Genomic DNA, 13,082 nt, shown 5'->3' on the forward strand with positions numbered 1-13,082 from the left:
CAATGACTTGACTTTTGGCCCTCTCTAAGACGTTCTCCCCGTGACCGCGTGCGTTTTCTCCGAGATCTTCATCCTCCCACACTCCAAATACATACAGGTTTGTAGTTTAATTGGTTTGGTATGAATGTGAAGCTGTCTCATTAAGAGTGTGCGTTATGGGCCCTGTCCCACTTACGCGACTTTTTCGGCGACTGCCGGCACCCGTCAGAGGTCGCCGAAAATGTTCAACATGTTGAAAATCCAGCGGCGACCAGAAAGACACAACGACTCTTTGGGCGACTGAGGAGACGACTCACGACCATCCAGGTGACACCCTGGCGACATGTCACGGGATGAAGCCTGTATGGCCGTGAGTAGTCGCCCAAAGAGTTGTAGGTAGACAAAAATGCTGGAGAAACTCAGCGGGTGCAGCAGCATCTATGGAGCGAAGGAAATGGGCAACGTTTCGGGCCAAAACCCTTCTTCAGACTGATGCAGGGGGGGGGAAAGAAAAAAGGAAGAGGAGGAGAGCTGAGAAGGGGAGGAGACAGCAAGGACTACCTGAAATTGGAGATCAATGTTCATACCGCTGGGGTGTAAACTGCCCGAGCGAAATATGAGGTGTTGCTCCTCCAGTTTCCGGTGGGACTCACTCTGGCCATGGAGGAGGCCCAGGACAGAAAGGTCGGATTCGGAATGGGAGGGGGAGTTGAAGTGCTGAGCCACCGGGAGATCAGGTTGGTTAGTGCGAACTGAGCGGAGGTGTTGGGCGAAGCGATCGCCAAGCCTACGCTTGGTCTCACCGATGTAGATCAGCTGACATCTAGAGCAGCGGATGCAATAGATGAGGTTGGAGGAGGTGCAGGTGAACCTCTGCCGCACCTGGAACGACTGCTTGGGTCCTTGAATGGAGTCAAGGGGGGTGGTAAAGCGACAAGTGTAGCATTCCTTGCGGTCGCAAGGGAAAGTGCCCGGGGAGGGGGTGGTGCGGGTGGGAAGGGAAGAATGGACCAGGGAGTTACGGAGGGAGCGGTCTCTGCGGAAAGCAGACATGGGGGGGGGGGGGGGGGGGGGGGGGGGGGGGGAGATGGGAAGATGTGGCAAGTGGTGGGTGTCGCTGGATTTTCAACATGTTGAAAACGAGGCAGCGTGAGGTGTAGATGGAGCCAATGGAAGGGAGGTTGGTTTGTGTGATGGTCCACATAGCTTGGAAACAGGCCCTTCGGCCCATCATGCCCATGCCAGTCAACATTCACAAGTTATAGGAGCATAATTACGCCATTCGGCCCATCGAGTCTACTCCGCCATTCAATCTTGGCTGATCTCTGCCTCCTAACCCCATTATCCTGCCTTCTCCCGATATCCCCTGACACCCATATTAATCAAGAATCTATCTAAGTCTGCCTTAAAAATATCAATTGACTTGGCCTCCACAGCCTTCTCATCATATGTAAACCCACTCATTCCTGGGATCATTCTTGTAAACCAAATGGCAGCATCTCTGGAGAGAAGGATTGGGTGGCATTTCGGGTTGCGATTCTTCTTCTGTATCTCCACACCACCGTCTATCTCTCTAGATTCCCTCTCCCTGTTTGTGGAATTCTCTGCCTCAGAGGGCGGTGGAGGCCGGTTCTCTGGATACTGTCAAGAGTGAGCTCGATAGGGCTCTTAAAGATAGCGGAGTCAGGGGATATGGGGAGAAGGCAGGAACGGGGTACTGATTGGGGATGATCAGCCATGATCACATTGGATGGTGGTGCTGGCTCGAAGGGCCGAATGGCCTACTCCTGCACCTATTGTCTGTTGTCTCTTGTCTCCCCTGACTCTTGGTCTGAAGAAGGGTCTCGACCCGAAACGGCACCCGTTCCTTCTCTCCAGAGATGCTGCCTGTCCCGCTGAGTTACTCCAGCATTTAAAACTGTGTTTCAAGCTTCTGCACTCTTTGGTTAACTGCAGTTTCATGCTGAAGCCTCGTGGCACAAATAGAATCACATGTCGATATTTATTTTCTCACACACTTCACAGTATTCCAGATGGATTGTGTATATCCACTGAACTCACAATGATGCAGCTAGCAGCCTAGATTGAGATCAGATGATTCATTACATGCTGAACCTGGGTAATCCTGGTCTAAAGAACACTGTCAGGGAGAGGGGGGGGGGGGGATAGAGACGGAGGGGGGGGGGGGGGGGGGGGGGGGGGGAGAGACAGAGGGGGAGGGGGGGAGAGGCAGAGGGGAGGGGGAGAGAGACAGAGGGAGGGGGAGAGAGGGGGGGGAGAGACGAGGGGGGAGGGGGGGAGAGAGAGAGTGGGGAGGGGGAGAGACAGGGGGGGGAGAGGCAGAAGGGGAGGAGGGGCAGAGTGGGGGGGGAGGCAGAGAGGAGATGCAGTGGGGGGGAGGCAGAGGGGGGAAGAGGTTTCTATGTATCTGTACACTGTGGACGGCTCGATTGTAATCATGTATTGTCTTTGCGCTGACTGGTTAACACGCAACAAAAGCTTTTCACTGTACCTCGGTACACGTGACAATAAACTAGACTTAACTGAAGTAAACAGTTGCTTCGACATTAAGGTGTAATAATGGTCCCTTCTTTCGCTAATGCCAACCTTTTATTCAGCATGGAATAATCCCAATGGCTTTATTACTGGAGCTGTTAAATTGGATTCAGACCTTTAGCAGAAACAGCCCCATCCACCGCCTTTGATCAAAGATTCCTGGCTGTCTGAAATAAAAACTATCTCAAGCAATTATGTAGGCAGCAGAAGACACAGAGTGCTGGAGTAACTCAGCGGGTCAGGCAGCATCTGTGGAGAACATGGATAGGTGACGTTTCACAGAGTGCTAGAGTAACTCAGCGGGTCAGGCAGCATCTGTGGAGAACATGGATAGGTGACGTTTCACAGAGTGCTGGAGTAACTCAGCGGGTCAGGCAGCATCTGTGGAGAACATGGATAGGTGACGTTTCACAGAGTGCTGGAGTGACTCAGCGGGTCAGGCAGCATCTGTGGAGAACATGGATAGGTGACGTTTCACAAAATGCTGGAGTAACTCAGCGGGTCAGGCAGCATCTGTGGAGAACATGGATAGGTGACGTCTTCTTGCCCTCGATTCCCCTACTCTGGGCAAGAGACTCGATCTACCCGATCTATTCCCCTCATGACTTTGTACACCTCTGTAAGATCACCCCTCATCCTTCTGTGCTCCATGGAATAGAGACCCAGCCTACTCAACCTCTCCCTATAGCTCACACCCTCTACTCCTGGCAAAATCCTCGTAAATCTTCTCTGAACCCGTTCCAGCATGCCATTATCTTTCCTATAACATGGTGCCCAGAACTGAACAAAATCCCCTAAATGCGGATTCACCGACGCCTTATACAACTGCAACATGACCTCCCAACTACTAAATGCAATGAAGGCCAATGTTTCAAAAGGCTTTTTGACCACATTTGTATGTGGATTCAATTAAATTCAACTGCATCAAATCCAATTGCATGATTATTATAGGAAATTCCCATTTCCAACTCTTAGTGTAGTTTAGAGATACAGCATAGAAACAGGCCCTTCGGCCCACCGAGTCCCATCGACCACCCTGTACACTAGTTCTATCCTACACACTAGGGTCAATTCATAGAAGCCAATTAACCTACAAACCTGTACGTCTTTGGAGTGTGGGAGGAAACCGGAGCACCCAGAGAAAACCCACGCAGTCACGGGGAGAACATACAAACTCCGTACAGACAATGAAACTCAACAAGACGACTTTGAAACTGGTATGACTTGGGTGGGAGAGGGATAGAGTGAGAGGGATAGCAAGGGTTGCTTGGAGCTAGAGAAATCAGATGGCGGGGCAGTCATATGCTGAGAGAATGGAACGGCTGGGCTTGTACACTCTGGAGTTTAGAAGGATGAGAGGTGATCTTATTGAAACATATAAGATTATTAAGGGTTTGGACACGCTAGAAGCAGGAAACATGTTCCCGATGTTGGAGGAGTCCAGAACCAGGGGCCACAGTTTTAGAATAAGGTGTAAGCCGTTTAGAACGGAGATGAGGAAACACTTTTTCTCACAGAGAGTTGTGAGTCTGTGGAATTCTCTGCCTCAGAGGGCGGTGGAGGCCGGTTCTCTGGATGCTTTCAAGAGAGAGCTAGATAGGGCTCTTAAAGATAGTGGAGTCAGGGGACATGGGGAGAAGGCAGGAACGGGGTACAGATTGGGGATGATCAGCCACGATCACATTGAATGCCGGTGCTGGCTCGAATGGCCAAATGGCCTACTCCTGCACCTATTGTCTATTGTCTATAATATGCATACTGCTGGGTTGTAAGCTGCCCAACTACTGATTTCCTCCACTAACCTTGGACGTACTTGTATCATATGTTTAACATGATTTGCCTGATGTTTAACATAATTTGCAGCTTAATGCAAATAATAAAATGTTTAAGAGCTGACTGAACAAAGGAGCGGCTGAGAGGAAGATGTATTCAGGCTTGGAGCAATCTTCCTTGAATGACACCATTAAGATGTTTCCAGCATTGCAGATCAAGGTCTTCAAGTGAGTCAGCCTTTAACGATGTTCGGGGTCCTGCCGTCACAATCTCATAAGTCTATAAATTCTGGGAGCAGAATTAGGCCATTCGGCCCATCAAGTCTCCTCCACCATTCAATCATGGCTGACCTTGCTTTCCCTCTCAACTCCATTCTCCTGCCTTCTCCCCGTAACCCCTGACACCCGTTGCAATCTCTGCACGTTAACGTGCGTTTAGCCTTGCGTTCATCCCGTACCGCAGAGAGGTGTTCGAACGCTTTACCTGAGAAAAAGAGGACATGGGTTTAAGGGGAGAGTGGGGAGAACAGGAACCCGAGTGCTCACTTTCCTCATACAAAGTCTCGTTGATATGTGGAGAAGATGGTGGTTGGGGCAAATACTATAACAACATTTCAACTGGACTTTATCTTGCACTAAACTCTATACCCTTGAATATGAATAGTTTAGTGTGAGAGTGCAGCGTAGGCTCACGGGATGGCGGGACTGTCATATGTTAAAAGAATGGAGCAACTGGAATTTAGAAGGATGAGAGGGAATCTTATTGAAACATACAAGATTATTAAAGGAATGGACACGCTGGAGGCAGGAAACATGTTCCCGATGTTGGGGGAGTCCAGAACCAGGGGACACCGCTTAAGAATATTAGGGGTGTGGACAAAAATGCTGGAGAAACTCAGCGGGTGAGGCAGTATCTATGGAGCGAAGGAATAGGTGACGTTTCGGGTCGAGACTCTTCTTCATACTTTGATTCATTGCAAAAGGATTTGAGTATAGGAGCAGGGAGGTTCTACTGCAGTTGTACAGGGTCTTGGTGAGACCACACCTGGAGTATTGCGTACAGTTTTGGTCTCCAAATCTGAGGAAGGACATTATTGCCATAGAGGGAGTGCAGAGAAGGTTCACCAGACTGATTCCTGGGATGTCAGGACTGTCTTATGAAGAAAGACTGGATAGACTTGGTTTATACTCTCTAGAATTTAGGAGATTGAGAGGGGATCTTATAGAAACTTACAAAATTCTTAAGGGGTTGGACAGGCTAGATGCAGGAAGATTGCTCCCGATGTTGGGGAAGTCCAGGACAAGGGGTCACAGCTTAAGGATAAGGGGGAAATCCTTTAAAACCGAGATGAGAAGAACCTTTTTTCACACAGAGAGTGGTGAATCTCTGGAACTCTCTGCCGCAGAGGGTATTCGAGGTCAGTTCATTGGCTATATTTAAGAGGGAGTTAGATGTGGCCCTTGTGGCTAAGGGGATCAGGGGGTATGGAGAGAAGGCAGGTACGGGATACTGAGTTGGATGATCAGCCATGATCATATTGAATGACGGTGCAGGCTCGAAGGGCCGAATGGCCTACTCCTGCACCTAATTTCTATGTTTCTATGTTTCTTCAGACTGAGGCCAGAACAAATCAAAGCCAGCAACAGATGACCTTGTTAAGGTTGAAGACCATAATGGCCCGATCCGAAGAAGGGTCTCGACCCGAAACATCACCTATTCCTTCGCTCCATAGATGCTGCCTCACCCGCTGAGTTTCTCCTGCAGGTTCTTTCTTAAATATTTGGAGAGGTATATGGATAGGAATGGTTTAGAGGGACATGGGCCAAATGCAGGGAAAATGGGATTAGTGTAGATGGGGGCATCTATGGTCAGCATGGACAAGTTGGGACGAATGGCCTGTTTCCGTGTTGAATGCAAAATAAAGTATTTTACTGTACGTGACAATAAAATATATTGGTGACGTTTCAGGTTGAGACCCTTCTTCCGACTGATGTGGGGTGGGGGACGGGGACAGGGACGGGAAGAAGAAAGGAATAGGTGGAGACAGGGGGCTGTGGGGGAGCTGGGAAGGGGAGGGGAAGGAGGGAGAAAGCAAGGACTACCTGAAATTGGAGGTCAATGTTTGAATCTGACCTTTCTGTCCTGGGCCTCCTCCATGGCCAGAGTGAGTCCCACCGCAAATTGTAGGAGCAGCACCTCATATTTTGCTTGGGTAGTTTACACCCCAGCGGTATGAACATTGACTTCTCCAATTTCAGGTAGTCCCTGCTTTCTCCCTCCTTCCCCTCCCCTTCCCAGCTCTCCCACAGCCCACTGTCTCCGCCTCTTCCTTTCTTCTTTCCGCCCCCCCCCCACATCAGTCTGAAGAAGGGTCTCGACCCGAAGCGTCACCTATTCCTTCTCTCCAGGGTGGCCAGGGTGCGACTGGTCCTTGATGATGCTGCTGGCCTTGCCGAGGCAGCGTGAGGTGCAGATGGAGTCAATGGAAGGGAGGTTGGTTTGTGTGTGATGGTCTGGGCTGCGTCCACAATTCTCTGTGATTTCTTGTGGTCTTGGATGGAGCTGTTCCCAAACCGAGCTGTGATGCATCCAGATAAAATGGTTTCCATTGTGCATCTGTAGAAGTTGGTGAGAGTTGTTGGGGACATGCCGATCTTCCTCAGCCTTCTAAGGAAGTAGAGGCGTTGGTGTGCCTTCTTGGTCGTTGCTTCAATATGGGTGCTCCAGGAGAAATTGTTGGTGATATTGACATCCTAGGACTCTGAAGTTGTTCAACCATCTCTACTTTGGCGCCATCAATGCAGACTGGGGCACGAGAACCACTTCACTTCCTGAAGTTGATCACTATCTAGTCAATGGATATTTTCAAGGCAGAGGTCGATAGATTCTTGATTAGTACGGGTGTCGGGGGTTATGTGGGGAAGGCAGGAGAATGGGGTTAGTAGGGAGAGATACTGTAGATCAGACATGGTTGAATGGCGGAGTGGACTTGATGGGCCGAATGGCCTAATTCTGCTCCTATTACTTATGATCATAATATACACCAGTTCGATACTCAATGTCCGCCTCATGTTATTGTTGTTGCCAGCCCGTGATGGCAGCTCTTGCAATGGAGCCAGCCTCTAAACCCATTGCAGGCGGCTGGTATTTACTGCTCTGCTTATACCCAACTTATTGAATAACTTCTCAAACATCACAAATTAAATCTTACATGTTCAAAAAGGAGTAGTAGGAACTTACTCATTCCAACCCCTTCTCTGCTACTTATCAATGAACTCACAAACTTTATCTCATATGCGCACACACACACACACACGCGCGCACACACACACACACGCACGCACGCACGCACGCACGCACACACGCACACACACACACACAATAGGTGCAGGAGTAGGCTATTTCGCCCTTCGAGCCAGCACCGCCATTCAATGTGATCATGGCTGATCATCCCCAATCAGTACCCCGTTCCTGCCTTCTCCCCATATCCCCTGACTCCGCTATCTTTAAGAGCCCTATCTAGCTCTCTCTTGAAAGTATCCAGAGATCCGGTCTCCACCGCCCTCTGAGGCAGAGAATTCCACAGACTCACAACTCTGTGTGAAAAAGTGTTTCCTCATCTCCATTCTAAATGGCTTACCCCTTATTCTTAAACTGTGGCCCCTGGTTCTGGACTCCCCCAACATCGGGAACATGTTTCCTGCCTCTAGCGTGTCCAAACCCTTAATAATCTTATATGTTTCAATAAGATACCCTCTCATCCTTCTAAACTGTACAAGCCCAGCCACTCCATTCTCTCAGCATATGACAGTCCCGCATTCCAGGAATTAACCTTGTAAACCTACGCTGCACTCCCTCAACAGCAAGAATGTCCTTCCTCAAATTAGGGGTCCAAAACTGCACACAATACTCCAGGTGCGGTCTCACCAGGGCCCTGTACAACTGCAGAAGGACCTCTTCTGGCAGATTACAGCAGGCCAGGTCCACAGCAGGGAGGTCCACTGAACAAACACCAAACTTAACAATGAAGAGACCCTCTGCAGACAGAGGGATGAACCGTGTGTGTGAAAGGAGACATGCATGGATTAATTCTGCACTGGGGCTGAGTGAATGTAGCAAAACCAAGGAGTTATGAAAAACATTAGATTAGGAAAGCTGAATGAGGGCATCGAATTTTTGGGAAAATATAAAAAAAAATCTTGCATTCCACAATTGTCTAGTTTAGAGATACTGCGCGAAAACAGGCCCTTCGGCCTATAGAGTCCGTGCTGACTAGCGATCCCCGCACATTAGAGAGAGTTAGATTTAGCTCTCGGGGCTAACGGAACTGGGGGATATGGGAAGAAAGCAGGAACGGGGGAGGGGTACTAATTTTGGATGATCGGCCATTATCATATTGAATGGCGGTGTTGGCGCGATGGGCCGAATGGCCTACTCCTGCACCTATTTTCTATGTTTCTAAGGACACTATCCTACACACACTAGGGGGAATTTCCAATTTTTACCTAAACCAATTATCCAACAAACCTGTACGTCTTTGGAGTGGGAGGAAACCGGACAACCCGGAGAAAACCCATGCGGTCATGGAGAACGTACAAACTCTGTTTAATAGAAACATAGAAAAATAGGTGCGGAAGTAGGCCATTCCCTTCGAGCCAGCACCATCATTCAATGTGATCATGGCTGATCATCCACAATCAGTACCCCGTTCCTGCCTTCTCCACATATCCATTGATTCCTTTAGCCCTAAGAGCTAAATCTATCTCACTCTCTCTTGAAAACATCCAGTGAATTGGCCTCCGCTGCCTTCTGTGGCAGAGAATTCCACAGATTCACAACTCTGGATGAAAATGTTTTTCCTCATCTCAGTCCTAAATGGCCGATCCTTCACTTTTAAACTGTGACTCCCTAATTCTGGACTCCCCCAACATCGGGAACATTTTTCCTGCATCCAATCCTTGAAGAATTTTATATGTTTCTATAAGATCTCCTCTCATCCTAAATTCCAGTGAATACAAGCCCAGTCGACCCATTCTTTCATCGTATGTCAGTCCCGCCATCCCGGGAATTAACCTGGTGAACCTACGCTGCACTCCCTCAATAGCAAGAATGTCCTTCCTCAAATTAGGAGACCACAACTGCACACAATACTCCAGGTGCGGTCTCACCAGGGCCCTGTACAACTGCAGTAGGACCTCCTTGCTCCTAAACTCAAATCCCCTCGCGATGAAGGCCAACATGCCATTAGCTTTCTTCACTGCCTGCTGTACCTGCATGATTACTTTCAGTGACTGATGTACAAGGACACCCAGGTCTCGTTGCACCTCCCCTTTTCCTAATCTGACACCATTCATTCCCGTTGAGTTACTCCAGTTTTTTGTGTCTGCCTTTCAGATAACAACCTGCTGTCTTGTTCTTGCCACCAAAGTGGATAACCTCACATTTCATCCACATTATACTGCATCTTCCATGCATCTTCCCACTCATCCAACCTATCCAAGTTACCCTGCATTCTCAAAGCATCCTCCTCGCAGATCGCACTGCCACACAGCTTTGTGCCATCCGCATAATGATCAGTAACTGAAGACAATCACAAAGCTCTTTTGAGTGGTAGAAGGTTGAAATGGTGGACTGTGAGGATCAGTGCTGGGACCACAGCTGTTCAAAATCTATATTAATAATTCAGTCATCAGAATCAAAAATTCTTTTTAGAAATTTGGCCTGTTGGGAGAATAGTTAGTACAGAGGAGAACTGAAGCAAATCTTCAGAAGAGCTGAGAAGCAATGAAAATATAAATTGAGTGCTGGAGTAACTCAGCGGGTCAGGCAGCATCTGTGGAGAACACGGATAGGTGACGTTTCACAGAGTGCTGGAGTAACTCAGCGGGTCAGGCAGCATCTGTGGAGAACATGGATAGGTGACGTTTTACAGAGTGCTGGAATAACTCAGCGGGTCAGGCAGTATCTCTGGAGGGAAGGGATGGGTGACGTTTCGGGTGGAGCCTTTTTCAGACTGGGAGTTAGGGGAGAGGGAGGGACATAGATAAAGAATGCAAGGTGTGAAAACGAGACATCAATGGGGAGGATGATCAAAAATGTGGTATAGATCGTTGTTAGCTCGGGGAAGGTGACAATGAAACGTACAAAGATACAAACGTACAAACATTTAATCTCGGGGACAGTCAGGCTGGGCAGAGAACTGGAAGGGGGAGGGATGGAGAGAGATGGAAAGCAAGGGTTACTTGAAGTTAGAGAAGTCAATGTTCATACCGCTGGGGTGTAAGCTGCCCAAGTAAAATATGAGGTGCTGTTCCTCCAAATTGCGCTGGGCCTCACTCTGACAATGGTGGAGGCCCTGGGCAGAAAAGACAATACATATGTAAACTTGTCCCTAGTGCGGACTCGGTGGGCCGAAGGGCCTGTTTCCTTGCTGTATCTCTAAACTAAGCTAAAACTAAACTTCTAACTCGAGTAATTATCCACAAAGCATGGCTGGATTTGGGGGATAATGAAAATATGCAATGCCCTTGTAAACTGCTGCTTGCGGCCTTGAATATCTGGCTTTGTTTGATAGCGCTGTCTCTGTTTATTTGTAGCCACTTGGCCAGAGTCTTTGAGACGTAAACTGTCCTTAACTCACACCTTCAGAGCAGCAGTCAGCTTGCACTCATCCACTGGTCTGCATGTCCAATCATGGAGACATATACAGCATGGAAACAGGCCATTCAGCCCAACCCGCCCATGCTGACCAAGATGCTCCATCTGATCTGGTTCCATTTGCTGCATTTGGCCCACGTCCCTCGAAATCTTTCAGTTTATTCAGTTTATTGTCCCGTGTAACGAGGTACAGTGAAAAGCTTTTGTTGCGTGCTAACCAGTCAGCGGAAAGACAATACATGATTACAATCGAGCCATTCACAGTGTATAGGATCCATGAGGGAATACCGTTTTGTGCAAGGTAAAGCCAGCAAAGTCTGATGAGCGAATAGGTTTATTGGCCAAGTATTCACATACAAGGAATTTGCCTTGGTGCTCCGCTCGCAAGTGACAACATGACATACAGTGACAGTTGGGAATGATACAAAACATTAAATATTAATAATAAAACATTATTGAATAAACATGTGAATTAAATAAAATACCAGAGCACAGATTTTTGGTTATTGAGTAGAGCTACTGCTCGCAGACTAAAACTGTTTTTATGTCTGGCTGTGGCGGCTTTGACAGTCCGGAGTCGCCTTCCAGAGGGAAGTGATTCAAAGGAGTAAAGAGACTTGCGTGTCCTTGGCACGCAAATTACGCAACCTCATGGTCGCGTTGAGCCGCGACGGTCCTGCGCGATTTCATGCGTCTGCACAGCCGTCTGGAGCGCGTGACGTTATTTGAAGATGGACACAAAGCTGGAGTAACTCAGTGGGACCGGCAGCATCTATGGACAGAAGAAATGGGTGACGTTTCGTGTCGAGACTTTTTCAATCTGAAAAGAAGGGTCTTGACCCGAAACGTCACCCGTTCCTTCTCTCCAGAGATGCTGCCGGTCCCGCTGAGTTACTCCGGCATTTTGTGTCCATCTTCAATTTTTTTGGCCCCGCTCTGGGAGTAGAAGTGCGGGCGGATCCGGACCGCAACGGCCGTGAGCCCCCAGGCTGAGCTCGGCGATCGTTTGCCTGCTTCTGCTGCTGTTGGAGGTGAGCCGTTGCGTCACGGCCTGTTCTACTTTGGCCGTCAGTTACGTAACAGGCCGTTGGCGCGCGAAGATTTTGTTAGCTACAAAAATTTCGGAGCCCCGCGCGATGTTGCGCACAACTACATACCCCTCTGCGCTTCTAAGTGGGACCAGCCACACGTGGCCATACGATGCCCGTGCGCCTCAACGCAACCACGAGGTCGCGTAATTAGCGTGCCAATGACACGTAAGTGGGACAGGCCCTTAAGGATAATCCGAGGGTTAACAATGAGGTAGATAGTAGTTCAGGACTGCTCTCTGGTTGTGGTGGGATGATTCAGTTGCCTGATAAAATAAATTGTCCCTGAATCTGGTGGTGTGCATTTTCACACTCGAGCGTTTTCACACTTTATCCATGAATCTGTCCAAATGTCATTAAAATGTTGTTATTCTACCTGCATCAACCACCTCCTCTGGCAGCTCGTTCCATACGCCCACCATTCACTGCGTGCCAAAGTTGCTTCTCAGGTTCCTATATTTTCAAATATAAGAACAGTATATAAGAACAGATGCTGCCTGACGCACTGAGTTACTCCAGCACTCTGTGAAACGTCACCTATCCATGTTCTCCATAGATGCTGCCTGACCCGCTGAGTTACTCCAGCACTCTGTGAAACGTCACCTATCCATGTTCTCCGCAGATCTGTCAATGAAAGTAAGCATGCAGGTACAGCAGGCAGTGAAGAAAGCGAATGGCATGTTGGCCTTTATAACAAGAGGAGTTGAGTATAGGAGCAAAGAGGTCCTTCTGCAGTTGTACAGGGCCCTAGTGAGACCACACCTGGAGTATTGTGTGCAGTTTTGGTCCCCTAATTTGAGGAAGGACATTCTTGCTATTGAGGGAGTGCAGCATAGGTTTACCAGGTTAATTCCCGGGATGGCGGGACTGTCATATGCTGAGAGAATGGAGCAGCTGGGCTTGTACACTCTGGAGTTTAGAAGTATGAGAGGGGATCTTATTGAATCATATAAGATTATTAAGGGTTTGGACACGCTAGAGGCAAGAAGCACATTCCCGATGTTGGGGGAGTCCAGAACCAGGGGACAC

The 13,082-nt window shown here is 48.6% G+C and overlaps 1 protein-coding gene across 3 annotated transcripts in view; it reads left to right on the top strand.

Annotated features, from left to right (window-relative positions):
- cables1 (Cdk5 and Abl enzyme substrate 1) overlaps nucleotides 1-13,082 on the top strand; it is a 234,206-nt gene that overhangs the window by 28,445 nt on the left and 192,679 nt on the right. The window lies entirely within an intron of this gene.

The sequence above is a fragment of the Leucoraja erinacea genome, chromosome 43 (genome assembly GCF_028641065.1).
Source record: "Leucoraja erinacea ecotype New England chromosome 43, Leri_hhj_1, whole genome shotgun sequence".
NCBI lineage: Eukaryota > Metazoa > Chordata > Chondrichthyes > Rajiformes > Rajidae > Leucoraja > Leucoraja erinaceus.